At 47.9% G+C, this 27290-nt stretch overlaps 1 protein-coding gene across 5 annotated transcripts in view; it reads right to left on the bottom strand.

The window, feature by feature from the left end:
- The window catches only part of FOXP1 (forkhead box P1), a 377497-nt gene extending 356519 nt beyond the window's left edge, over positions 1-20978 (bottom strand). For 4 of the 5 annotated variants that reach the window (XM_085072287.1, XM_085072284.1, XM_085072295.1 and 1 more), the window contains exon 1: positions 20852-20978. The gene's annotated coding sequence lies outside the window, so the exon portion shown is untranslated. Of the gene's footprint in view, positions 1-20079; positions 20579-20851 lie in introns of those variants that run through there. The other variant, XM_085072285.1, reaches the window with a different exon arrangement.
- Positions 20979-27290: the final 6312 nt, after the last annotated feature.

The raw sequence follows: 27290 nt of genomic DNA, 5'->3' as shown, positions 1-27290 counted from the left end.
CTGAAGACACTGATCCTTTTTATTAGCAAAACGCCCTACATTAGATGACCTCAGCATTTCACAAGCATTATATTTAAATCCTCAAGCAGTCTCTTAACATGGCAGCCTTTTTCCATTCCCTCTTTGTAGATAGAAGCACACAGACATGGAGGACATGGGGTAGCAACAGTTCTGAAAAACAAAGTGTCCAATTTCTGACAGCAAATTTAAATTTGCAGGCTTCACAATAATGTCCTTTGTCCAAAAATCTATTTCCTGAAATCAGTAAGAAAGTAAGAAGGCTCCTTGCCTCTCTGCTTGTTATTCTGTCTTTTTGGAGGGGAAAAAAAAAATAGAAAATACCTTCAATTTGGAATCAAAATCCTTTCAGCAAACAATTTTTGAGGAACGCTGCATGGAAACACACCTGTTTTAAGCGGGGATGTCAAAAGCCCAAAAAAAAAAGTGTCACAGAATAATGATGCTTTTTTTGAACAATCAGTATCAGTCTGTTCCTGGCATTAATTTTGGAAATGGTATAGCTAATATGACAGCTATGATTTGGAGCCTTCAAAAGGCATAAGCTATTGGCATTTTAAATACATTACACACAAACACGCACGCACCCCTACACCCACACTAACTCTGCAGATTTGTTCTGCTCCTGTCTGCTGGCTCTTCTGCATGTACTCCACAACAGATTGTTTCCTTCTCTCATCCCAGCTTTTTTCCTAAGGGGGCTTTACATCAGGCACCCAAATATAAAGGGTTCAAAGAGACCTGCATTAACACACCACACAGCAGAAGGGATCCTCTGTGACTCAATGGACACAATCAAGCCTCTCAATTAAACTATTACCCAAAAAGGTGTGGGTGGCTTATTACCAAAGACAGCATTTATTTTAAAAAATGGAGAGCACCATTAGAAACACCTAATATAACTCTTATTAACTTATTTGAATCTAGTTGTGAGCACATTGGGTTTGTAAGTGTCTGCTAACATAGCATTCTGTTTGCCTAATTAAGTTTTCAGTAGGGGAAGCTATAGCTCTCACATTAATATAGGGAACTGAAAAAAAATCACATATAAACCAATGCTGAGCTTGATTTACCTTTATTGTATAAGGATTTGCTACGGGCTCTTCAACAACTGCTAACTAATTTTCCAGCAAAAAGCACAATTGCTGTACAAATTCCCATTCCAGCCCAAGCGATGGGGATGACGGACTCACCCCCAAGTTATAAACCCTCCACACAATCCCCACAGTCCTTCCAGGCCCTCTGGTTCTCCTCATCACTTTTTCCCCTTGCTGGTCCACGTTCTGAACCCTGAGCTTATTCCCCCAGCCGAGCTGCTAAGCAGTAACGCTCTAGCTGGGGAGCATCAAGCGGAGGAAAATTACCATTAGCCAAAAAAAAATTAATCTTAAGAGGCTTAAAAGAAATCTCAGGGAATCAACTCCGATCTCCATGACAAATAATTAGCAAAATAAAGATAAAATACTGAAGCATCTCAGCTTTCCGCTACATTCCAAAGCGGCTTATTTTCTCCCTAAATTTTACTCTTGCTGCATTTAAAACGCTCGCTTGCAACTTCCAAAAAAGAAAAGGGGGGAGGGGGGAAAAAACCCAAAAAGCAAACGAAGACAGAGTTTTTTTGCCCAAAAAGACAAGATTTCTGCCTGGCCAGTCCCTGTACCCAGCCAAGGGCCCCCAAGCCAAGCCCCACGGGATGCTCACGGGGCGAGCACTCCTGGAACAGACCCACATTACAGCATTAATATAATTTACAAAATGGTTAAAAATCAGAATGTTTTTCCTTCGTGAAAAATAACACACTTAATGCTTTTCATCTGGCACATAAAATTTACAATACCTCCAGGAACATTTTCTTTGGTTAAATCAACACTATTGGTACTTTTTTAGCCTATAAGCATATTACAGCCCCAGCTTTTTATGGGTTTTTTTGGTTGTTGTTTTCACCCATTGTAATAAACTTTTCAGAACCAGAAATGATCAACAATAAAAAGCATTCCCATGTCAAACAATTTTAACTACTGCTTTTAAAACAAAAATAAAAAAGGGGGGCAGGCGGGGGGGGAAGAGGATTGGCTTCAAACCTGGCTCGTACAGTAACTATCTCGCTGCAATTAATATAAAGCAATCGTCTGTACGGCCAAACTCCAGCGCTCTCCGCAGAATTGTTTCCATGCCTCTTGCAGCAGGCAGCCGCAGCAGATGTTGGCTGTTAAAGGGCGCAGACGACACAGTTCATGACTCCTCGGAGGCTGCCGCGCCACATCTGCAGCCCATGCAGCCCGCGGGAGCGCGGCGCGCCGAGCCAGCGGGCCAAACCGAGCCGAGCCGAGCCAAGCCGAGCCCGGCCGAGCCAGCCCTCTTCCGTGCCGGGGCTAAAAATAGAGGAGGTGCCTGTTTGCCCGGCTGGAGCAGGCCGGGCAGCGCCGGGGAGAGGAGCATCCCGGGCGCACGGCAGCCGCTGCATCCGAGCGCCGCTCCGCACGCCCGCTCCTCATTAACTGGGCGGCGATCCAAGTTCATCTGGGCCCCAGAGAAAGGCAGTGCTTGTGTTTAGACCGCACAATACTGACATAACATTAACAGATTTACATATGCAAAACTGTGAAGCAACAGGCATTCCCCCTCAATTGACCCACAGCTTGTAGTGGCTGCCGAGTTATTCCCTGCTTAGGCTCCGTAACCAAGTGGGCGTCATGCGACTACCATCTGGGTACCACTTATTTAAAGCTGGCAGTCTCTCTGTAATAGGCAAGCTGGCAATAAGCAGGAAGGGAATAAATTGCATCATTTAGTTAACATCCACTTGCTTTGCGGCTGTTAAAAACCCATGACTGAATAATAATTTGGTTATTTCTTTTGCCAGACAATGCTGTCAGCCAAAAGCCTACTACGCATGCTGCAAAACGTCAGCTTGCAAAATTTCCACTTTAAAAATAAATTAAAGAAATTTGCAGGATAACGCGAGCTAAGAAGTTTTTCTAATGCTAGCAACTCAAAAGCAATCGAGTTCTAAAAATAAACATGCACTACCGTAGTCACCAGATTCTGCTTTTCCCTAAAATCTTCTTTGTTTTTATCAGCCGCCCACCCCAATCCATTAAATTCGCCAAACATCACCAACCTGGCCCGTTACAAGCACAGGAACTGGGATTTGCTCACAGGAATGCTCATTAGATCCCAACACTTCTCCATTTCATGCTACCCACTGCCCTTCTCATCCTTTGCCTTAATTCGTAGATTTTATCATCTCCTTCTGTCTGACAATTGCATTCACACAAATCGGAATCAAAGAAAGTGGCTGAAACCAGAGACCACTGAAATACAGCTAGAACATAGCCTTTGTTAAAAAAACAAAAAAGGAGGAAACAAAGAGCTTTTGAAGTGGATTTCTCTTTGGGGCTCTTCAGTTTGCAGAAAATTAAGTTACCAATAGTAATCAATTTTTTTTTTTCCCTCCCAATTTGCTCAAAATACAGTCTATGCACACGTATCTCAACATCCATCTCTCCTCAGGACCAAAGGAAAAGCCCATGCTGAGTGCACTTTTATACTGCAGAGATAACAAGGCTTTGCATTATACAGTGGGAAAAGTCAGAAAAAAACGTTTCCATTGGGATTAATGGCGAGGACAGAGCACAGTCCACAGGTAAGAGTGTTCTCAGCATCTCCGCCTCCCACAAAACCAGGCTCGCTCCTCCCTCATTACATTTTGACAGGGCATCAGGGACTCTGAAGTGCAGAAACAAGACAACCAACAGTAAGTGGAAAGCTGAGTTCATTAGGAACTTGCTTCCACAGTGTCACTGATGGAGATGAGGATGGCAGAGCACAGCCAGGCTGCTGAACACCTCTCATGTCTCTGCAGTGATGCCTGCAGCATCCACACTGGGTATGGCACAGAAACACCACACAGCTGGGCAGAGACCCCAAAGGCAGATGAGACACAACTGTTCTCCCCTCCCTATCACTGCCGTGTCTCCATGCAGGGCTGGGGCACCAGGGCAGAGCCCAGCAGGAAGAGGTGCCAATGGCCACACTGCTGCTAGCAGGTACATCCAGGAGCACACATGGATTCAACATTGGTGACCAATTGCACACTCCAGCACAGATCAGGTGCAACAGGACCTTCAGCACTCCATCTCAAAATCCCTTCTGAGCTAACACATGCAACAGTTGTGCACTTTAGAAAAAGAATCATTTGGAAAAGGAGCTTTTAACAGGCTCCTGCTGCTTCAACTGGGATGCTCAGCCAGCCCAAGGCTGGCAGGGAAATAGAGCATCCATGGCCACCCACTGCACAAGGTGGGACCACCACTCTGGAATACAACAGCTAAGGGAAATTCTAACAGCTTGGAGGCTTTGCAAACAGGAACGGAAGTAAGACAGAAGAGAAGGATTTTAGTCGGCAGCAACTGACCAGACAGTGTCCAATGAAGGGTGAGAATAAAAAAGGGAATAGAAACCGAGGGCAGAAAGAAAAATCTGTCAGAGGAAGTGTGATGCCAGAAACTGTTCCAGGAGCCCATGGCTGGATGCCAACTCAAAGCCTCCAAAAAAATAAGGCTACGGAGCCCCCAAAACCTTCCTGATTGAAAAATCTGTGCAGGCTGAAGTTTGTCAAGTCATACTGTGCTTGCTGTGCCTCCTCCACTACTCTCACCCAGAGGTCTCAGCTTGGAATACTTCTCTGGAGAGGAGACCCAAGGCATCCAGTAACTCTGGCAAGTTATCCTTTGGGAAACATGCATCCCCAAAAGCATTTGTGTATCTCAGAGAGTGTTTGAAAAGCTCTGCACTACTGAGCCTTAGCACTTTTAACTGCATATACCATACCCAAGATCATCAACCCAGTAATGCTGTCACCCATGTGGTACATTACTGTATGGTCAATCTCCCTAATTATTCTTGAGTTATTTTTTCCAGTAGATCTACAAAATTACCAGCATAAATCTCAAAACATTTACCAGTCAACAAACTCAGCACAACAGACATAAGCTTGGCCCTGACAAATAAAAAGACTAAGGAAAATGTATTTATTTGTAGCAAATGTCCTTTCCTATAACCATCAAATAGATTACAACTGCACTTCTTTCCTCGCACTGCACCCTGGGATCCAGGCATTTAACTAGCACACACTATAGTCCTGGATTAATCACAAATAGAATATATTTTTAAGTGCATTAATTATGTAACAGATGCTTCCAGGATTCCAATGGAGGTAATTTTTAAAATCCCAGTGTACAGTTTTATGAATCTGCGCAGTTTCAAGGTTGTTTTTAATTTGCGCTCAATACTACACTTGTTTAAAACCAAGAGGTAATCAACGACTGCCTAATTATTATTTTTTTCAGTGCAGGCTGGAAGACATATCCTGCACTGTTGCTGTTGGACACCCCAGCTGTTGACAGAGGTTGCTCCCATTTCTTTGCCATGATGATGGGTCTGGATAACGAGATATGTGAATACAAGAATTCATTTGCCTTCTATTAATTTCTCCTCCTCAGACTAATTTCTGCCATTCAGTAATCTCAGTCTCCTCCTGCACATTCCCACTCATGTAACAGATGTGATTCAGTGCATGCAGCACACATGGAGGCCATAACAGGGACACTGGGGCACAGACAGGATGCTTAGGATTTCCAAACAGCCAATTTTCTATTGATGGGGTACCATGAACAGTTGGACTCTATCTTAGATGTCTTTTCCAGCTTTAATGATCCTAATTCTGTGAAATAACTCTCATTGCTTTGAAAAATGGAGTTGAATTGAGCTCACTCAGAAACAGAATTCTGCCATACTGGAGAAAAATGTGGTTTACCTCACTTACCTTGATGGTACCAAAAATGGCACATCCAGCTCCTGGCTATGGCACTGCAGAGACAAGCCCTGTCTGGGACACGAGTGGGATGATGCAGATCTCAGCAGCCTCTGGATGGCTGCTCTGGAACACCCCAGGGCACAAGCACCAAACCCTCCATGTGCTGGATGAGAAGTTTGCTTTCCTTTCCATCTTTGCACATCTCACAGCTCTTGGATCAAGTCACACATTTCCTCACAGAGCTTCATCTCTGCATCTGTCTGCGATGCTTAATTTGTAATGACTTGGAGGGACATTTTTCCAGGCACTCACTGTGTGTGCAGCCTGGGAAGTGGGAGAGTCCATACCCTGACAACACTGGCTTGGACTCTCCCTTCAACAAACCCTCCCTCTGGTCGAGGAGGGGAGGGAAAAATATAGGAGCACACAGAGCAATTAAGGCTCTAATCAGATGTGGTGTTGATACATAAGAATGAACAGTGAATAACCCTAACACAAGATGAGGGTTGTTTAGGGATATATTTAAATGTACATGCAGAAAATATGGAACCCCAGCACATGGTGAAGAGAGGGGGTGAGGACAGGAGGGGTTCAGGACCAGAGCTCTGCTCACCTGCACATCAGCCACCCCTGGGGATAGCCACATCTCAGGTTGGGCACAAACCAAGCAGGAAGAAAAGGTGGGTAACAAGCATTTTATTCCTACTAAACATTTTATTCTGGCTGCTATCCTTACCAAAAACAAAGGTAATAATTAAAAGTGAGGGTTAATGCTCTGATGCCTCACTTCATGGACTGCACATTCAAATTCCTCAACAAGGCAATGTAAAAAGGGGTAGTGAACAGGCTGAAGTCAGCTGGAAAAGGCAGATAACTTTGTGCAACACCAGGGAGGCCCCAGGGCAGGCAGCTGGGTGCTGGTCTGGGTCTCACTTCCCTGGGCACACCAAGCCAGTCCCCACCAGTGCCCAAAGACCCCACTGACAGTGAAAGTCCCATGGGTGCAGCCCCAGCCAGTGGGCACCCAGCCTGTCCTCGCACCACCGAGGACTCTCCTCACTCCAGCCTCCCCCAAAATTATCCACTGGCTCTGAAGTAAAGCAGATGAGGCACAGACAATGCTCACCTCACTCCATCACCAGACGCTGGTCACGCAGCAAGCCTTGGGGATAGTCAGAGACACTCTGCAGTGCTGCTGGGTGGTGCCAACCCCTCCTGAAACACTCTGCTGATCCACCTGCATTGGTGCATAGGGACAGCAAAGGCAGAGAAGCTCTCAGGGGCAAGAAGGTGTCTCCACATGGGGAAGGAGACCAACCTTGAGTGCAGGGTTGTGGGTTGTACCCCAGAGTTGGGTAGAGGGATCAGGTCCCTGCCAAACTGCAGCATGCCTTCACCCCATAATCCCTGTAACACAGGAATGCCACCACCATGCCAGGTTACCACACGGTGACAAGACTCATAGGCTGTACCTGCTTGGCATGGCTCAAACAAGGCTCCCCCAGGGCTCCTCTGCTCTCACTTCCTACTAACGTGCACCTGCACCCGTATCTAAAGCAGTAAAAGCACAAACTGCATTTAAAGCTTTGCTCAAACCCCCACTGGAAATCAGAGTGAGCCCCATGCTGCTGCCGAGCCACACTAACACCTGGGCTTGCCAGCAGCCCCACTGGTGACACTGCCTGTGGCTGTCCTGCACTGCAGCCACCAGGGCCACCCACACCCCCCAGACACCCCATAACACACACAGCCACCCTGCACAGCACCCAGGGAGCACAGGGTACAGGACAGACCCTTTTTGGGGTGAACCCACTGCTGAGCTCTGGCCACCTATTTCCTTATCAGCTTCACTCTCTGAAGTGTCTGCCCTCCACAGGCAGACAGCAGGCTGGGCACAGCTTTATCTGAGTTTTATGTGCAGCTGCATTTGCCTATCGCACAGATAAGTTATTATAAAAACAAGGAACAACAGCAGCTACTAACCTGGGTATCTCAGTGCCCTCATCACAAATCCCCAGCCTCTGGACCAGCTCATCATCCACAGCTCACAAAGAAAAAGGAAACCCGAAGAAGACAGGATGCCAGGACATGCACAGTAACAATTTCAGCACCTGGCACTAAGGGAGCAGCATCAAATCAACAATTAAAGGAAACCCCACAGTTGGCAGCGTTTGCAGGGTGGTCCCACCAGCAGGCACTGCTGGAAGCATGCCCCAGGGCAGCTGGGCAAGGAAACATCCTCTGCTCAGACAGAGAAGAGCACATCCAGACACAAAGCCTCTGGCAGAGGTTTCACATTACAGCAAACTCAATCAAGTGGCCACAGGTTTACCAAGGGGGTGGCCCTGACCCCTTCAGACCCTCCTCTGACCTCCAGAATCCAATGAGGATGTTCAACAGGCAGAAACCTTTTTTTTTTCCCGTTTAAGCTAGTTTTCTGCTGGTCCAGCTTCCTGTGCAGTCTCACTCTCTGGTCAGCTGAAGCACAGGGGATGCAGTGGGAAGAAGCATCCAGAGACAAGCTGAGAGATCTAAATCTACTTAACTGCAAAGTGAACCAAGCCCTCGCTCTATACAGCACCAAGCACACTGTCAAACAGCCTAATAGAAAGTAGCTTTCATCTGAGAAAAAACAAAGGAGGCAAAGGTTTCCAAGGAAAGAAACCTTGATGCATGTCATGAAGTTGTGAGCACGCTTGAGTCACGGCACACGTGTGGACCATTGTGATGCACTTGCAGAGAGATGTGTCCTCCTCCTCAATCTGCTGAGAGCATCCAGCAGGCAGAGGTTGAAACATGCGGAGGTGATTCAACGCCGATGAACAGAAACACGAAGACACGCTGTTCTTCAAACAGGGGCTGCACCTGACACTACTTTTATTTACTCAGGAAAGTTCTCTGCCCTGTATGATCTTCCCCTGCCAATTTACCCACCTGTTAAGCAGAATGCCCATCCTATCCTGGACGGCTCACTACAATCTGACAAGGATACAGTACTTCCAATAAAGGCAGACTTTTTTTTTTCTACTAATGCAAAGCACAGCACTGGGAGGGCTGTGAGCTTTACCTCAGTCAGACCCAATACAGGACCTATGAGAAACGTCAGTTGAAAACTTCAACATGACTTGGTACCTGACAAAGCATTATACTTTCCTTGACTCCCTCTTTGTGCTTATGGCATCAAGCAGGAAAAAAAAAAAAAACAACCCACAAAGAAATGGAAGAGGAAAAAATCTTCCCACCAGAATGTAAATATTTGTGCGTAGAAAAAACAAAGTATTTCCATAAAGCTTTCAATAAAGGATAACTGCAGGCCAAATTTTACCCATAGATACAGGCACCTAACTCCAGCTAAAGTTACTCAGAGCTGCCCAAGTTTCTGCAGAGGCCAACTCAAGCAAACAGCATTCATGTCCAGAAGGACTGGGAGCTCAGGAGCTGAGGCCACATTTCCAGCTCTTTTGAGAAAAGCAGACGAGATCTGCTTCAAATCAGTGAAGAACTTCAGAGATGAGTCAAACCTGCAGGATTTGCTGCAATACTCGCTGCAAAAGAGGATGTGAGAACTGGCAAGTACGCTGTGTTTACTCACTGTGCCATCTAATTCTGGAAACTCGAGCTGAGATTCAGCGTTCGAGCACGACTCCAAGGGGTGGTGGGAAGATCCTGGCCCTGTTACAGAGCCACTCGTTGGGCCAAACTGGTGCTATCTGCTCCAACAGGGCTGACCCAGACAGAGGTTGTGCAGCTGGCAGGAGGAGCCTCCCCAGGGCAGAGGCTGCAGCACGTCTGCCTGCAGCCCAGGGATGAGCTCCGCAGGCACCGGCGCACACGAGGAACAGAGATGCTCTGAAAATCACGCACTGCTTCAGTTAATGACACAGATTTACTCTGGGTGTTAGCCTGCTTTGCTAAAAAAAGCCAACCAGATTTTTTTTTCTTTTTTCCTGGTGCAAACTGTCCTTTATAGGGACTATTAATATCCCTCTTCCTTCAGTTTAAGCTCTATTTCTCTTCCTTGTTCTCCCACTGACTGAAAAGATAAGTTGCAAAACGAGATCTAATTTGTCTCTATCTTTTGTCCTCATCCCTTCCCTCCTGTTACTGCCTGGACAGGCAGACTGTTCTGTAGGGAACCACTGCATGGAGCAGAGAGTTTATATTTGCTGCAATATCCACATTTTTTACAGAAAATGAAAGATAATACCTAGTTTATACTAAACAGAACCCCTCTGGTTCTGGCCTCACGTAGTTAGTTCTGCACAAAGTAATAACTTAGATAAAACACCCTGCTCTAAGCAGCCACCTCAAAGAGCTGCAAAGATATTCCTCACTATCAGACACCAGCAAAGACAACAGCAGTGGATGGCGCCTGCAGGAGGTTGTGCTGAAACAAATGCATTTTTTATTTTTCCCTTTAAATTACAAAATATTATCATTTTACTTAGCAATGCCCCTTATTAAATTGAAACTCTGCACATCAGAATTAAATACATCCTATCTACTCAGAATGAAGTGTATTATTTATCAGTAATATTTAATGACAAAAACCTGATAACTTTCTCTGATTATACCACTGATTTCCTCCAGTCATGCATCATTGGCTCTGCTGGTCATTAGCATTATCACAGTGCATAAACTCTGGCTTAGGCAGCAAGTTTGATAACAGAGCCAGACACCTATAGCTACTATTTTTCAGTTTGTTCAGATTTCCTAGTTTACCTCTCTATGAGCGTGCCTCTATCTAATGGCATCGATTATAATCCCTAAAAATCCTAGAGAGAAAATTTCCATTTCCATGCAACACGCTTCTGCACACTCAGAATTCCTCAGTAAATATAAAGCACTTGCTGAAAAATCAGATTTCCCCTTCAACTGGCTGAGGACCCTTTTCCTGAAAGACTATACTCCAGCCAATCTGAAAAATAAATAGGAAATATTTAGCCTTCTCTGACTGTTTAATGCCAGGAACACGCTGGATAGGCTTAAGGTATTTTAGTTTAATTCACAGGCAATGTTCCATTTTAAGTTTTATGAAATAGTATTTTTGAATGCTGCAGATACTGCTTTTACAGAAGTGACGAAAAAAATCTCACAACAAATGTACATGGTATAACATCAGCTAAAATACACCAAGATGGGTTTCTCCCATTCTCAGTTAAATCCTGTAAATAAAATGACAGATTAGAAAGGTTTCCTGAGTAAGACCATCATTCCTCACACTAGTGGCCTTCAGAAAACTCTGATGGGTTAAGCCAGAAAAAACTTCAAAATACTTGTACAAACAGTAATTTTGCTGCATATTTCTAACATTCCTCTTTCAAAGCCTTTTAGGCATCAAGTAATTTATCACTGAAAAATACATTTTCTCTTTTCCAAACCTCGGGAGCTTTACAAACCTAATATACATTATCTGAACATACATGCACAGGCTATACATCTAAAATGAACAAACACAATTTATTAGAATCTATTTCAGAGCCACCTTCTCCCAGTACTCATTTAATTCAGTGAGAGCAGGATAGGGCCCCTGACAACTCTCTGATTAAAATTAATTACCGAAGCTGTTAAGACATTATTACTATTGCAAAACTTACTGAGAAAAATCTCTCTTCTAAATCTGCTAAGGCAGACATTGGCTGTGATGTTCTGCACAAACATCCAGGGAGATTCTTATATGTTATACACGTGAATATTCCAAGACTTTATTATTTAGCCAAACCCTTTTTTTTTTTTAAGTGGTTTTTTTTTTACTTAGTCCATCCAAGGAAGCTCCCAGAATTTCAACCCATGACGGGTATTTAGGGGCTAGGCCACAAAACTGAAGCGAAATCTGCCTGTCTTATGGAAATACAACTATTTATGAAATTCACCCGAGGGGGAGGAATAATTTACAGTACACTGATCAACAGAGTTTGCATGGCACTGTCTGAAGGAGCTCTGTTTGAGAAGGAGAGATGTTACGAAAGCAGAAATTATCAATACTAACACAATTGGTGCCACTGGGTTATGCTATTTGCCGGGCAGAATTCATCTCTCGCACAGAAAATTTCAGTTTGGGTGTAGTTTCAGCATCACTAACTGCAGTATTAGAAGTTGGGACCATTATACAAGCAGCGATTCGATGAGGTTAATGCCAAATTCTGTGATTTGTTGAGGCAAAAAATGGATCAAACCCCGGCAGAACGGCAGCGCAGGATGCAGAAGCACTAACCCTGCTCCTCTCATCCAGGGGCTCCAGTCTGATCCTTCAAAAATGAAACAGTGGAAAATATTGTCACTGCCTGCCTGCCTGCTCCTCTACCTGCATGTGCACTGACCCCAAAACATACTTTTGACCTGACTGAGCACCAGCCAACGTCAAAACCCTGGCCAGACTCATCCTCCCCTGGACTGCCAGCCCTTCCCAGCCAAATCCAGCTTCAATGTGCTCCAAACCCAATGCTGGGAGCCACTCTGTGATGCCCCCCAGCCCCCTGCACTGCACTGCTTTTAAGGGGATTTCTGCCACAGGAGGAAAAGGACAATTTACAACACTGATTTTAATGGGATTTTTCTTTCCAGCGCAAGTATAAAACGTGGGAACTGGGCTGGACTGGCTGCCTGACCGGCTAACAGATTTGTCATGAGGTTCATGAAGACAGGGTTCATGACTCACTGTCAGTGAGCTCACTATTACAACATAAAAACTGTTATTAAAAATAAAAATGCGAGCACCAAAAGGAACACTTCAAGAAGGTTTTAACTTCTTAATCCCAAACAGAATACTCTCCAAATGAGGCTTGCAGCAGGCCCACCAGACAAAACCCATAAAAGACAACCTTGTAATCAAAAATCTATTAGAACAGTGTATTTTAGTTGCAACCCCTCCACCCTATTTCTGCTCCCTTGATATTCCCAGAAGTTTCTTAGGAAGAGGTGTCTCACTCACGTTCATCTCCCAGCTCTCCATCAGCAGAAAAACACACACTTCACATTCACTGTGCAACACTAGGAAGATGCTTTTTAAAACTGACATGGGCTCCTAAAGAAATATCAGTTAATTACTTAATCCTCCTTAATGGAATGATCAACATCCTTTCAGCAAACAAGGCTGTGATGATTTAACGTTTTACTGCACTGGGAGAATTAACCCCACTCCTCTCCTGTCTGCTGCGACCACTTGTTTCTTTAGAATCAGTTCCATTTTTCACTTCTGCAGAGCAGCCCCTGCACCCAGCTGAGAAAACTCCAATAGACAAAAATCTGCCTCAGTGTTATTTCACCAAGGCCTGACCTCCAGACTGGCAGAAAAGTAGGTGGCCAAGGTACCCAGGAAATCAAGGTAAGAGGCAGCACAGAGCAACAAGCCCCGGTGTGAGCCTGGAACAACTTCATCAGCATCCCAGGAACACCACTTCAAAAGGAACCAGGGAGGGATGTTTGAATCCCAGCTCAGACAGCTCCTGAATCCCTGAGAACCCCCGGCTGTCATTCTGGCAAGAACAAAAGTCCTTTCAGGGCTCCACCGCTCGCTGCAACCAGACCCAGGCTCAGACAGAATTCTGCAGGCAAGTGTTGTGCAGGAAAGGGAATTCAGCATCGATTTTTGTGATCAGATGTTTAGTGGCTGCTCTGAACACTCCAGCAATCCCCCCTCACCATTTTATCTTCCTTTATCACAAGCTTTTTAATAGAGACATGACATTCTGCTTACTGCTGGGCTCTCTCTATTTATCTCTCTCTTAACAACACTTTGGCATCATCGGCTCCGCTATCTAAATCAGCAATAGTGCATGTCCGGTCACATAAAACCAGAGAGGGTTTCCCGAGATGCCTTGGGAAGTCTCACTACTCTGGTTTGCTGATGTGTTAATATGCCCCATCCACTAATTAATGAACAAACAGCTTCGGCGAGGAGCTGGGGGAGGAACACCAACACTACGACTGCAGAGAGCCCAAGGAAAGACACTTGACCCTAATTGTTAGCAACAAGATGACAAGACTGATCGGGAAGTACAGCTAAAACTCGGATCCAACATGAAAGGAAATGTCTGGCGAAGAGGGGAAAACTAACGATGCTGTTGGAGGCTGCAGCCAACCTGCCGCACTGTGCCACCTTCTGTCGGGCTGTCAGTGCTCAGTGCCCAGCACCTGGCCTGAGCTCCCCAGCACCTCCCTCCCATTGCATCCCTCTCTCCTTGCCCAAATCCTCATCCTCCTCCTGCAGCTCCAGGGTGTACAGTCCAGCCAAGAAAAATAGGAGTTTGCTCCAACCCGTGATGGGTGATGAGAAAGCACGACTCGTGCTGTACCTTCCCAACAAAACCTTCTGCAGAATTCCAGCCAGCGGGTTTCAAGAAGGACCAAACTTTGGCCGAAGTTTCAGACAGAACCAGTTTTACCTGGGGCAAAACATTCCTCATCTTAAAAACAGCCTGGACCACGTACCACAACAGAGATGCCCGCGGGTGCACCAGCAAGAGGGTGCTGCGCCCCGAGTGGGCTTTGGGAAACACTTCCACAGAGAGTTCAAACACTTGGAAAAAAGGCTGTAAGTTCTTTCTACCTGAAAAATCAATTCAGCTGAGAGTCACAGCAGTGCAGGAGATGCTGCAGCACCGTGCTCTGGGACACAAACCCAGGAGAAAGTTGACTTACAGACCGCCCATCAAGCACGGACACACCGCAAACGCTGCGGAGTTTTCCGTGTGCCTCTGAATTAAACTAAGTTAGTGAGGAAACAGGTTCTCCTAATAAAAACACACCAGTGACAGGCATAGTACAGACAGTGCCATTAGCAGTAAACAATACACTGGAGAATCATCCGAATAAAACATTCTGGGTATTTATTTGTGTTGCTTTCCGAGACTGTTGCAACTGAATGGGAAACTGGAAGGGAAAAAAGCCTACAATTAGTTTCAGAATAGCACTCCCAGAAACATTGTAGCCTATCAGATCTATGTAAATATTTTACGATATGGGTTCCATTTCAGTAGATCTGTCAAGATATTTACAGGGCTTGACAGTATTTCTGCCTTTAATTAAATTTTCACACACATACTTTAATGTAATTTAAATAGATTATTAGTTGTCAGAATATAGTATAAATTTTGTTTACGATTTAGTTACTTTAAGTACTCACATTGAGGAAACTCATTTAACCCCCTGACTGAGGAGCATTAAGTGTTGAGATGAGACTTCTAAAGAGCTTCTACTGCCCTTTGCACCCTTGCAATAATCTTAAATTACTACAACTTAATTGCAATTTCAAGGCACTAAAATGGAGATGTTTTAAAAACAGCACCACGAGGGTCAACGAGAGGAGAAAAATTATTTAGTCCTCCTCAGGTACCAGATGCTTCCTGGGGAGAAACTGATTTTGTCCACGCTCTTCTCTTTGCCCATTTTCCATAGAATCCCGTCTTCATTTGTGGAACAAAAAGCCATCAAGATTATTCTGGATACTTGCCATATCCAAACAGCCATTAGACATAAGCCTGCTCACTTGCATGCATGGAGGAGACCCGTGCCAGGAGAATAGAAAGACAAAACCCTAGAGCGCATTTGCAGAGAAGGCTGCCTGCAAACAGAGCCAGCAGCTTCTCTGACTTGGGAGCTCCAGTGCTGGAGCAAGGAAAAGGAGCACGTGTTAAACCACTCCAGAATTCCAACCAACAAATAGATCTGATCTCCTTAAAACAGCACAACTGATTCCTCTACAGCACAAAATAAATCTTTATAAAGTAAAAGACTACAGAGATCCCACAATTAAGTATCTCCTCTGATGAGTGCATGATTTATTCCATGCTGTTTTTCTCCCCCTCTCTGCACACTGGCATCACCTTGTTACCTGCAGTAGCTGCAATTCCCAGCGCAGCGAGCTGCGGGAGTGGAACGGCGCAGTGAGCAGGCTGCGAGCAGCGCTCCTGTCAGCGCAAAATCAACCCCTTCTAGCAACCACAAGATCTTCTTCGCTTCTTCTTGCAACGAGACATTTCACAAGGATCTGGCCAACAGAAAAACAATCAGACTCACGATTTAAACACCGCTGTGCCTCAGCACGGCCGGGCGCTGACGCACGTCCTCGGTGGCACGACGTTCAGGGCTCCCAGCCTGGCCATACCTTTGGAATAAAGTTTGCCTGCCAGGACCTCTAAGCACGGTTGCAAAGACGCCGCTGATCTCTAGTGCTCAACGTCTCTAAATTCCACCTAGCAAATGCTTTCTGGCTTCTCCTGCACATCACATCTCCGCTGAAGCGCTCGCCGGGTGTGAAAACACACTACTATACGTGGAGGGAGGGGGAGAAAAAGTTTCAGTGATACCAGTTAGTGGCACAGACCAAAAGCCAAAGGCAGCGACATCAGCAGGAGCCCCAGTTGATGCCAGCATGCTCTGGATCAGGCCCAGGGCAGCTGACTGCACCCTGAGCTCGCCCGTGGGGACACGGGGACCACGCCATGCCCACGGGCTGTGCGTTCAGAGCGGGGTGCCACCGTGTCCCCACCCTGCTGACCACCCACTGGGCTTCCCCTGCAGCTGCCAGCCCCTTCCCACCTGCTTCCCCACCAGAGACTCGCAGGGAAGAGCCCCGGGAAGCAACCTGACAGCAAGGCTTGTCTGAGGAATAATTAAAACACATTATTTAATTCATCTTAAACATGGACAGCAAACAAAACCCTTGTGCACCCGAGCCCTGCAGGGCCTGATCCTTCTCCCCCGCAGTGGGAACCCCCGGGAAAGCTCCCTCCCAGGAGCTCTGTCTGTGCACACACCATGCTGGAGGTGCTGTGAAGGGCACGAGAGGCCTGAGCAAACGCTGTGCCTCCAGGAGACACCCAGGTACCTGCAAAAACCCCACCGAGCCTCCTTCAGCCCTGGCTCAGCCGTGTAAAAATATTTCAGCTCAGTGCCTTGAAGTTGCAATTAAATTGTAGTAATTTAAGATTATCACAAGAGCAAAGGGCAGCAGCAGCTCTTCAGCAGACTCCTCTCACCACTTAATGCTCCTCAGTCTTGGGGTTAAATGAGCTTCTTTAGTATAAGTACCTTAAAGCAAGTGAATCGTAAACAAAATTTATACTATTTTCTGACAGCATATAATCTATTTAAATTTATTAAAGCTTCTCGGAGAAAATTTAAGATGGCAGAAGTATCATTATGCCCCATAAATAACCGGACAGCCTCACAGAAATAACTGTATTTTTCATACATATCCTACATATGCGTGTGCACACGGTATTTCATTTGATATACAAATACATGCTCAACAGATATTTTACAAAAGGATTTGTATTATCCAGTTCAATCTCTTAATATAAATGACCAGAAGAGGTACAAATACTAAACACTGAGATACATTCCATAAATTTGCCTTTTTACTACCAGCCCTTTTCCTAATTTTTACAGTGCCATGAAACAGAAGTAATTCAGGAGCTACAAATGTTTACAGTATATCACATCAAGGATGATAATGCAAATTTTAGCTCTTAAAAAAGGGGATCCACTCCATGAGAAACGCATATTGCAGCGTATGCTGCACATTAATGTCCGATGCATAATTCCCCGCTCAACTTCCCTGCTCCTTCTCCTACCAGGGCAAAACCCAGCTGTGTTACGGTTACCAGTGGAACTGATTTAAGCAGAAAATGTTTATAGATGTTAAAAAACATTACACATTACGCAAAATGGCTTAATAGCATACATGTGCATGTTTAATGCACATACTTTTTATTGTCTAATTATAACACATACCATAAAAATCTACAGGCTTCAGATTAAGTTATGCAGGACAGTTATGAAACCTTACCTTACACAAAGTATAAAGTACTTATTGTGTGATCTGCACTGCCAATTAAAAAAATGCTTATGCAAAAAGATTTGAGATTTCTTAATTCTTCAGCAGATGTGCACTTGGTCTGCCTCCTGATTAATATACATTAGGGTAACAGCCTCTTGCTAGGATTTTTTTTAACAGAGATTTACATTGTTTTACAATGCTTTAAAGAAATGAAATGGACAGATTTGTAAAGTTTGCAATGAAGTGTTTGAATACAAACATGAAACTGTCATGCAACGAAACTAACCTCACTCCCCTGGTTCAGTTCGATTAGTACTTAAATCCTAACTGTTTATTGAAGTAAAATCAAGTGTCTATTAACACTCTTTACTGGTGTTTCCACCAAAAAACTACACAGTAACAGTCTCTCTGATACAGCCATGAAGACACATTACACACAGTCTTGTAAAAATCCTGTGTTATCAAAACCAAGGTCCATCCCGACTGCTTGGCAACATGTTTGAAGGAAAGATATTACAAGTTTTCCAAACTCCAGGAACGCAGTCATCCAACATACTGCGCTTAATCACAACCAAACTCCTCTCTTATACACCAATGCAGAACTTACACACAGAGAGAAAAAAACAAGTCCACATTTCCTTACAATTCAGCAAACCAGAAATAAAAGCTGAATTCCACAGAACTTTTACGTTTTTCTGCAATACACTACTGTAACGCCTTCTTCTCTGCAGCTCTAGACAGCGTAAACAAAATCAAATCCTAAGTCTCCCTGAAAGTGTATAAATGCACTTCAAACCATCATCACTTAAAAAAAAAAACAAACACCAAACCCCAGCCCAAGCACAAAAAAACTAACTTTGCAATCAAAACTGTAAGCAACAGAAAGCCTTGTCTGAAATAGTCGTTATTTTTCTCAGAGTTATCCTTTGGTTTCACAACAAAGATCAGCATTTGTAATGGTCCATTTCTGCATAAGTGAACATATAGCCTTGCTGCCTGATCGAATAGTCCAGAGCTTTCAGTGAGGCAGCTCCTGACAACAGCCCAGCAGCAGCTTTGTTTGATCTCTCCTGCCTTCCTTAATCTGGGTTGTCAAGGTTCACTTGTTGGAGGCTGTTTACTTTACTTTTTCCAGAAAAAAAAAAAAAAGTGATTTTTTTTTCCTGTCTCTCATACAATGACTAATCCAAAGACCAAGGGGGAAGAATGCTGCCAATGCAAGATGTTAAAGCTACAATACCTTTTTGCAATGAGATTTTAGCCGACACCTTTTGAATGGTAACTAGTGAAGAGCTTCCTCCCCCAGTGCACTGGTCCATTCAATACGGTTGGGAGATAGTTCAAATAAAATGTGCAGGGGAAAAGCTTCAGAGGAGAGAAGTTAAAACGAGCAGCCCAAATTTCCCTGTCTTCCCCCAAATCTAGTTGCAGAGATGCAGAGTACCTCCTTGGCCACATTCGCTTCCCTGGGAACTTATTTCAGGCTCTCTCAGACTTACAAAAAGTAAAAGCTTCTCAGCAGTAACAGAAACTGTAAAAATAATACTAAACCTAGCAAAACACCTATTTTCCAAAATATTAAAACAAGCCATGGATTAACACCACAAGCAAAAAAAGTTTCTTCGATGACATGCTTGCAACTTTGTCTAATTAAGCAGCTGTCACTAGTGACATCAACATTTGGTCAAATCAGGTAAAATCCAAGTTTAGAAAAACAGTACGGAAAGGAAACGCAGCTTAGAGAACTGTTTTAATATTTCAAACCATCCAGCACCCTAGAAATCAGCAGGCTATACGGTGGAGACGACACGCTACGAGCAGTACACATCCATTACTCACTCCGAGAACAGTTACTAAAAATGAAACCTTAAACTTCTGAGCACAGAAGTTGGGCTCCAGCCTCTCTACAGAAGCGGCTCTGAGCGCTCGCAGGCGGCAGATGCCTCGGGTAGGGACGGGAGAGCTGCGCGCTGCTGCCGCTGCCAGCCTTGGGGGAAACCGGGGGGGAAAGGACGGGGAAAAAAGAAAACCAAAAAAAGTAATCTCGCTCGGCTTGGTTCACTCAAAGCAAAAACACGCAATTAAAATCATTACAGCGAAGTGGCAGCAGCAGACTCGCTACAAGCGCGGCGCTCCGCAGCCCGCCCGGCGATGCTCTCCGCGCCGGGGCCGCGCGGTCATTAATAGTTGCCGGGCGGTGGGGAGGGGGCTGCGCTGCGCCCCGCGGAGCCCTGCCCGCGCAGCTGCCCGCGCCCCGCTCGCTGGGTTGGTTTGTTGTTTTTTCTCTTTTTTTTTTTTTTTCAGGAAAGAAAGAAACCCACAAACCGGCGGGGCGGGGGTGGGGAGGAGGGAGGCGCGGACACGCCGCTCGGCCGCCTGCAGCGCGCACCCCTCCGCTGCCCGGGGAGGCTGCCGCGCGTTGCTGCGCGGGCCGGCAGGTGCGCGGGGCGGCCCTACTTACCGGGCACCGGCGGCGGCTCCGCGGCGCGCAGCGAGCCGCGGCTCCGTCCCGAGGCTCCGCACCGCGGGGCTGCGCGGGAGGGGGACGTGCGCACACACACGCGCGGGAAGGATGCGCGGTCCGCACCCGCGCAGCGAGAAGTTACGCCGGGCTGAGCTGGGGAGGCGCGGGTGTTTATTCAAATACTTCGTTTCCAAAAAAAAAAAAAAAAAAAAGGGAAAAAAAAGGAATTGGGGGGATGGGCGCAACGCGTCCCAAGGACCCGCGGTGGGGGTGGATGCGCGACGCGAGGCTCCGCGCCTGCGGAAGAGACTGCGCGGGCGTGAAGCCGCAACAGGTGCCCGGGGAAGGGGGAACGAGCAGCAGGGCACGGTGCGGGGGGGGCGCGGCCCCACCGCAACTTCTTGCCCCGAGTGCCGAAGTTGGGGCGTGCGCGCCCCTTGCGCGGCGGCGCGGAGAGACCCGGCGGAAAACACGCGGAAAGCGCGAGCGGGGATGGGAGGGGGGCGGGACGCGCCGCATCCCACCGGGGCGGGGGGTGCGCGCAGCGCGGGGCGGGGGGGAAGTTTCCAAAGTGGGCGGGGAGGGGGTGCGGGCGGCCCCGCGGCCCGGGGAGGGGGCTCCGCGTCCGCGCACCGCCGCCCCACATCCCCCCACCCCCCGGTACCGCGGCGGCGGTCGGGGAGGGGCGGCCGGGCACGTGGGGCCGGCGGGGGGAAAAGTGCAACAGCCCCGGAGGAGCGGGGAAAGTGTCGGGGGGCGCCGGACTCACCCGCAGGACTCGGCCCTGCCGCTGCCCAGCACGGCGCGGCCGCGGCGCGGGCGGGCGGCGGCGCGGAGCGGCGCGGGGCTGCCTCCGTCCCGTCCCTCCCTCCCGTCCCTCCGGCACGCCGAGCCCGGGCGGCGCGGCGGCGTGCTCCGCCGCTCGGTAAATAACAATAGAGCCCTCCGCCCGGCGCCGCGCCCGCGGGCCCCGCACGCCGCCCCGCCGCGCCCCCGCCCCGCGCCGCCCCGCGCCCCCTCCCCGCCCCGCGCAGCCCCGCGCGGGCGGGCCGGGGGCGGCCCGCGACACCCCCGCGGAGGGAGATGTTGTTATTTTTTGCTGTTGTCAGTCTCTGACGTCACATCCACCTGCTGGGTAAACAAGGCTCGGCGCAAGGGAAAAATAATAATAAAAAAAAATAAAATAATAGAAGCGGGGGGGTGAAGCGCGCAGGGGGTGAGGGGCGAGAGGTCCGCCAGCGCGGAGCTCCGCGGAAGACGGCCGGGGGGGGGGGCGGGCCGGGGGAGGCGGGGCGGCCCCGCGGGGAAGCGAAAGTGGCGGTGGAACGCGGTGCGCAGCGCTGCGCATCCCTGCGCGCCCCTCCGCGCCCCGGGGGACAGCTCCGCGCGCGGGCCGGGGCCGCTACGTCGGCTGGGGCGCAGCGCTGCGCACCCCTACCAACTTTTCCGCAGCCGCGCCGGGGGTGAAGGGGTGTCAGGCCAGCGGAGCTGGGGGGCGCGGGGGACCCCGGAGTGCCTTCCGCAGGTACCCGCGGAGCCGCCTTACCTGCGCGGAGCGGCGAGGCGGGCGCTGCCCGCGTTCCCCCCGCAGCGCTCGCCGCTGTAGGCGCAAACACCGCTTAGACACACTGCGCGGGTGCGCAGCGGCGCGCACCGGCCGCTGAGCGGGACTGACCGGCCCGAGGGCCGGGCTGAGTGCGGAGCCGCTCCGCGGGGGTGGGTCCGCATCTCGGTGGGTGCGCGGAGCGGCAGCGCTCCCGGCCGCGCCGTCGGGGCTCCCGCGGAGAGGGGCGGCAGCGCCCGCGGGGAGAAGGGGCAGAGTCGGGACCACCCGGCTGCCCCAGCCCTGCGGCTCCGGCACTCGAGCACCGCGAATTCTAACAGCACCGACGGCCTTAGCGGGGAGCTGGAGCCTCGGGCGGCGCTGGGGCTCCCTTGACGGCGGCCGGAGCGGGCGAGGGGAGCGAGCCCCGGCGGGCAGCCCCTTGCCCCGCCCGGGACCCCGGCTCTGCCGGCAGCACCGCGGCGGCCGGAGGGAACGGGGCTCGATCGTCGGGCGGCCCGCAGGGATGGAGAGCGTCCTGCCCGGCTCTGCGGACGGGAGTCATCGGGCAGCCGCGAAGTTACCGAGCGACCGACTCGTTCGGGGAAAAAACTCTTTTTCTTGACCCGCCCGGCTTTCTTCCCTCCCTTTGTTTTTTGGGCGATCGCGTGTAGCTGCCCGCAGGACTGACCCGGGGCCGGGGGCGACGGTTTCACACAGTGCCAGAAGCGATACCTCGGGGCGAACCGCGCCCGCGGAGACCCGCGCCGGGCCGAGCCTCGTCCCCCGCCCGGCCCCGGCGGCTCCGGCAGCAGCGCCGAGCCCGCGGCGCCACCTCCCGGCGGAACGGCGGGAGCCGCTCCGGCAGCAATTAACACCTGGAATTACCCTAATAGCGAGGTACTTATGCCTAATTCATTGTATTTTAAATAATTAAGAGCGGGAAATCGCTGCAAATAAATATTTGCGGAGGTGATGCTCGCGCCGCTGCCGGAGCGGTGCGCTCGGGCCGGCGGGGAGCGCTCGGTGCCGGCGCCGGGCGCTGCGGGGCCGGGAGCGGGTGAGAGCCGGGAGTGGAGCGTTCGGCATCCGCTCCTCCAGCCCGGGAACTGCAGGAGACTCCGGGGTTCATGTGACCGGCGGGACCATCAGCTTTAAAAGCGAAATTTTCATTTTCTGCGTCTTTTGTTATATTTTTCGCTTCATCTGTCTCTTCGATAGGGAGAAAAAGGAGCTAAACCTATTAAAAGAGCATTTTTAAACACTCTCCCCCTTACCGCTAAAAAAAATACTTGTTTTGCATTTCATCCTCGAATAAACGCTTATTGGTTACTTCTCCATCTCCTGTTTTTAACTTCACACATCCAAACCAGTATATCAACTCTGTAAAACATGATTAATTCCACAGACAATACCAGCGGTGGGACTTCTCCCTCCCCCTCTGCCGATGTAGCTGCTAATTGTACTTGAATTGTTTACTGCTGTATTGTTTTACAAGTGCCTGGAGAAAGATGCTTGATATTCCCACCACCAGCAGAACCATCCCAAGAGCAAATGCTTGGCAGATTTTGGCAGGGATGTACACAGGCTACAAGTACAGCTTGCTAGCTAAAAAAAAAAAAAAAAAAAAATTATGAAGGTGATGACGCCTCTGTAATTATAGGTGTTACTTGTTATAAAGTCAGAATGTTTTCCAAGCTACTGTAATGCCACACCTCCAGTGTCCCAGGAGCCAGGCCTTGGAGTCCTTTCCGCTTTAGTCACTGGTTTATGAGGCTTTGCAGAGCACATCACCAGGCTGCACGGCAGGTTCCTGGCCCACTTGGCACTCCTGTGTAGGTGCAAAGCCCATGTGGGTACTCAGCTGTTATTCTACCTTTTACATCAGACATGAAAAGATGAGATACACACTGTGTACTGCCCCGAAAAGTTGGTGGACATAAAAAGGAATGTACATTGGATTTACAGCCTGGTTTTATGATTATCTGACTTGGTTTCAAATGAGCCCAAGCAGAAGCAGCCCTGAGAGTCCCCTCATACTGCAGCTTGAGGCAAAACCCCTTCTTGGCAAGCTGGTGGTTGGTGCTTTCCACATTTCCTTGTTTGGGGTGTAGTCAGGGCAAGTCAGATCAGCCTAACAACAAATAACCTTCAAAAGGGTAGAAAATACAGCTCTGCCCATCACATGGTACACGTGCAAGGTAAAGTAACTGGACAATTCTTTTGAGCAGATAACTTCAAGGGCAGGAAGAGTCTACTAGCCTATGAGAGGGAATTTTAAAAGGTGTAAATATCAGCTTAGAGGCTGAGCCCTGTGCTCTTGGCAGCACTTGCACCAGCTTTAGTGGAAGCAGGGTCTGTTCTCCAGTTGGGGAAATCCCACAAAGAGATAATGTGACACAGCTAAGGGCTCAAGTCGGCTTGTCTTACAAAGTAAAAGCTCTCCCAAATGAGACGTATAACCAGACCCGGATATTTTTAAAAATTAAATATTGTAATTGGGATTTTTTTTTTCCAGCATCCCAAATTCTGATCCCTCAGTTGCAAACACATTTGGATTTTTCATCTGCTTTTACTATTATCCTTTCCCAGTTTCCCTGGCCACAGTAGAAGCCGTGTCCTGGCCTGTGCTGGGAGGACAAGCTGGAGCAGAACTGAGCTGCCATGTGCCAGGAGGTGCCTGGCAGGACAGGGCTGCCCTGGAGCCACCCCGAGGGCTGGTGCTGGGCTGGCTGTGGCAGAGCAGGCAGCGAGCAGCACAGCCAGCTTAGTGCTGCTTGTAAGGGAAAGACAAGGCTGTGCTGCCCCGCAGCATCACGATCCGGGGAGAGCAGGCTGGAGCCTGGCTCCACACACAGGGCAGCGGGAGTCAGGCACAGAATAAATGACATTTCACTCTGTTGTGAGTCCAGAGGAGCTCCACTGCAGTCAGAGTTGGTTTGGATTTGCATGGGCAGTGCAGAGACATGAGTCTTGGATTCACCCCAGACTCCTCTGGGTTCCACAGTGGATGGGAAAGGCTCCCCATGTCTGTACCCACACTAATCCTCTTTACTCCTGGAGGTGTCCCTCCAGCCGCCACTGAACCAGAAGCCACCCAGAGATAACTTTTCTATAGCACATTTCCATTTGTCCTGAGCTGCCAGCCAATACATATTTCCTTTTCCTGTGGGGGCAATGAATAGCCATTGTATTTGCGTTGGACTATTAATCTGCCTGAATTTGGTCGAGATTCTTAAATGAATATTCATGGGAATTAATGTCATTTAATTCCTATTGCTTCCTGAATATAATTACGTGGCGTACGTGAATTGGCAAACACCACAAGACATCCAATCTTGTTGAAAGTCTATGACCGATTAAACACCATGAGATGGACACTCGTGCAGTACTGAAGATGCACAAAGCACTGCCAGGATGCAGCTTGACTTTGGGAGAGGAAACCAATAAAAGAGGAAAGATGTACACGGTGGGAAGCAAACAACACCTTGAGGGTTAGAAAATATGATTAAAAAGGTATTTTAATACAAGCTCTTCCCCAGGTATTTGTCTACATGTAGGGACTACATTAAACATTTATATTATTTTGGGGAAAAAAAAAAAGCCTTATTTCTTCCACTTTCCCACCCACAGAAAAGCATCTTTCATGGCCTCTTATCCTGCCCTCTTTTGAGAGACAGCATCTCTTGGAAGACCTTCAGCACAGCCTACAAATAAGAAGTGCCCAAGCGCAATCCTCCTTCTCGCAGCAGCCCGCCTGCCAAAGTTCACGCTGTTCCCTGAATAATAAAGCATAATCAGCTCTGTATTAAAGCAGAACCCATCCCCAGCATCAGTGCTACCAACCCCTGTCGTAACATAACAAGGACTCTTCCCAAAATATTTGGGCTTGCCCTGTCACAGTGAGAGGCGTTCAAGTTCAGCGCTCTGTCAACAATGCCAGGTGTCTCCTGAACCTCCGGCGCCCGAGCCAAGAGAGAGAGCTCAGAAGCACAGGAATAATCATTATTCACATTACTAAAATGTAACGGAATGTTTAAACAGATAACGTAACACGATCCCTCACAGCAGAAAAAAAAATACTGTTTATTATTTATCCCTGTCAGATAGAAAATGAACTCAATCTCCTGGAAAGCAAAAGCAAAGCCCTTCTTTTTTTTTTTCCTTCTTTCTGCAACTGACAGCCACGAAAAAAAATTCTATTGTGGCAGCTGTGCCCCTTCAAAGGGGCTGATGTTCGCTGTGGTTCTTCATAAACCAACTGGCAAATTTTGGGGGTGAAAAAGAAGTGACTTGAAGCCAAACACATCTAAGAAAAGAAAGCCTGGTGAAATCAAAAATCCAAGAACAATTTCATGTTGAGTCAATCTGAAGATTTCATTTCAATTTTGATTTTTTTGGGGGAATAAGAAAAAGACACACACCCCCTTGCTTGAAAATAAAATTAAAGGACATTTTGAACACAAAGTAGTTTCAAAATGAAAAATCAAAGTGTTTCATGTCAGAAGTGTCAAAACTAACAGCTTCAGCATTTGTCAGAGCTTTTTTGAGTTTTTATAAATGACAAGTTTGGCATGTGTGCACAGACCGTTTTGGTGCTGCTGAATCTGCATTTTTGCATGCAAAAAAAATTGGTCGGGTGAAATTTTCTGCGGAGAAGCCGTTTGCCATTCCCTTTGTGTGGAGACCAGCAGCACTCTCCCCATGGCTGCACCATGCAGGAGCCTTGCTGACACCTCCAGCTCCTCTTTGGCTTATTAATATTTTACCCTTCAGTTTGCAGGACTCCACAGGCCTGTTTTTTTCCAGAACCAGCTCCCTGGTTAGCAAGAGGAGGTGCAAAGGTTAGGAGAGACCGACTGTGCATCTCCAGCTTGATGTGCTGCCATGTGACAGGCGGCCACAGACCTATCCTAAGGTGACATTAGGTAATTTTTTAGCCTGGTTTATTACTGCTAAGTGCCCTTTCATTGGCTTGCTGCCTTCCTAAAGTGAGGCTTTTCCAAAAATGTTTCACCCTGAGAAGTTTGGAGAGGTTACAGTTAGGTTTGCACCTTATGTGGCAGGAGAGCAGGGGTGGAAAGTGGGGTATGCAGCACCTGAATTAAGACATTTAGTTTAAAATCTTATATTACATAAAAATCTTAAGTTACATAAATGCTATTGCTATAAAAATGTACCAGCAAGCATTTACAATATTAGCAACTGAATATATTCTTGCTAGCAAAGCAGCAGCCACATGGATTTTGCAGGTCTGCTTCCAGCCTAGCTGATTTTGCTGCAGGTTTGGGACAGTGCCTAATCCCCTGGGAAGGCAGCAAATAAGATCTTCTGCAGATAGCAGACACCTACCTGCCTTTTGCTACCCAATTTCTGTAGCACTTTCTACATCTCTCTGATGACAGCAACACTTCTTGCTGTATCTTGACAACTTCTAATTAACCCGATCTCAGCATCTCTGAAGCTTCCATAGAAAAGCAATGTAATTCTCTAGAGAGGGAGAGCAAATCCAAAACACCATCTCTTTCTCTGACCTCCAATACAGCCTTTTACTCCACAGAGACTACAAAACCCAGGTTATGTGTAGTCTGACTCTGCTGAAGGCCGGACCAGCTCTTTCCCTGCCTTCTTGGAAGGCTGCATTGGAAGCCAGCAGAGATGGGAA

This window comes from Lichenostomus cassidix, chromosome 12, assembly GCF_008360975.1.
Source record: "Lichenostomus cassidix isolate B80296 chromosome 12, HeHo_3.0, whole genome shotgun sequence".
In the NCBI taxonomy this organism is placed as follows: Eukaryota; Metazoa; Chordata; class Aves; order Passeriformes; family Meliphagidae; genus Lichenostomus; species Lichenostomus cassidix.
The sequence above is the reverse complement of the archived record's forward strand: the minus strand, read 5'-3'. Positions and strand labels throughout refer to the sequence as shown.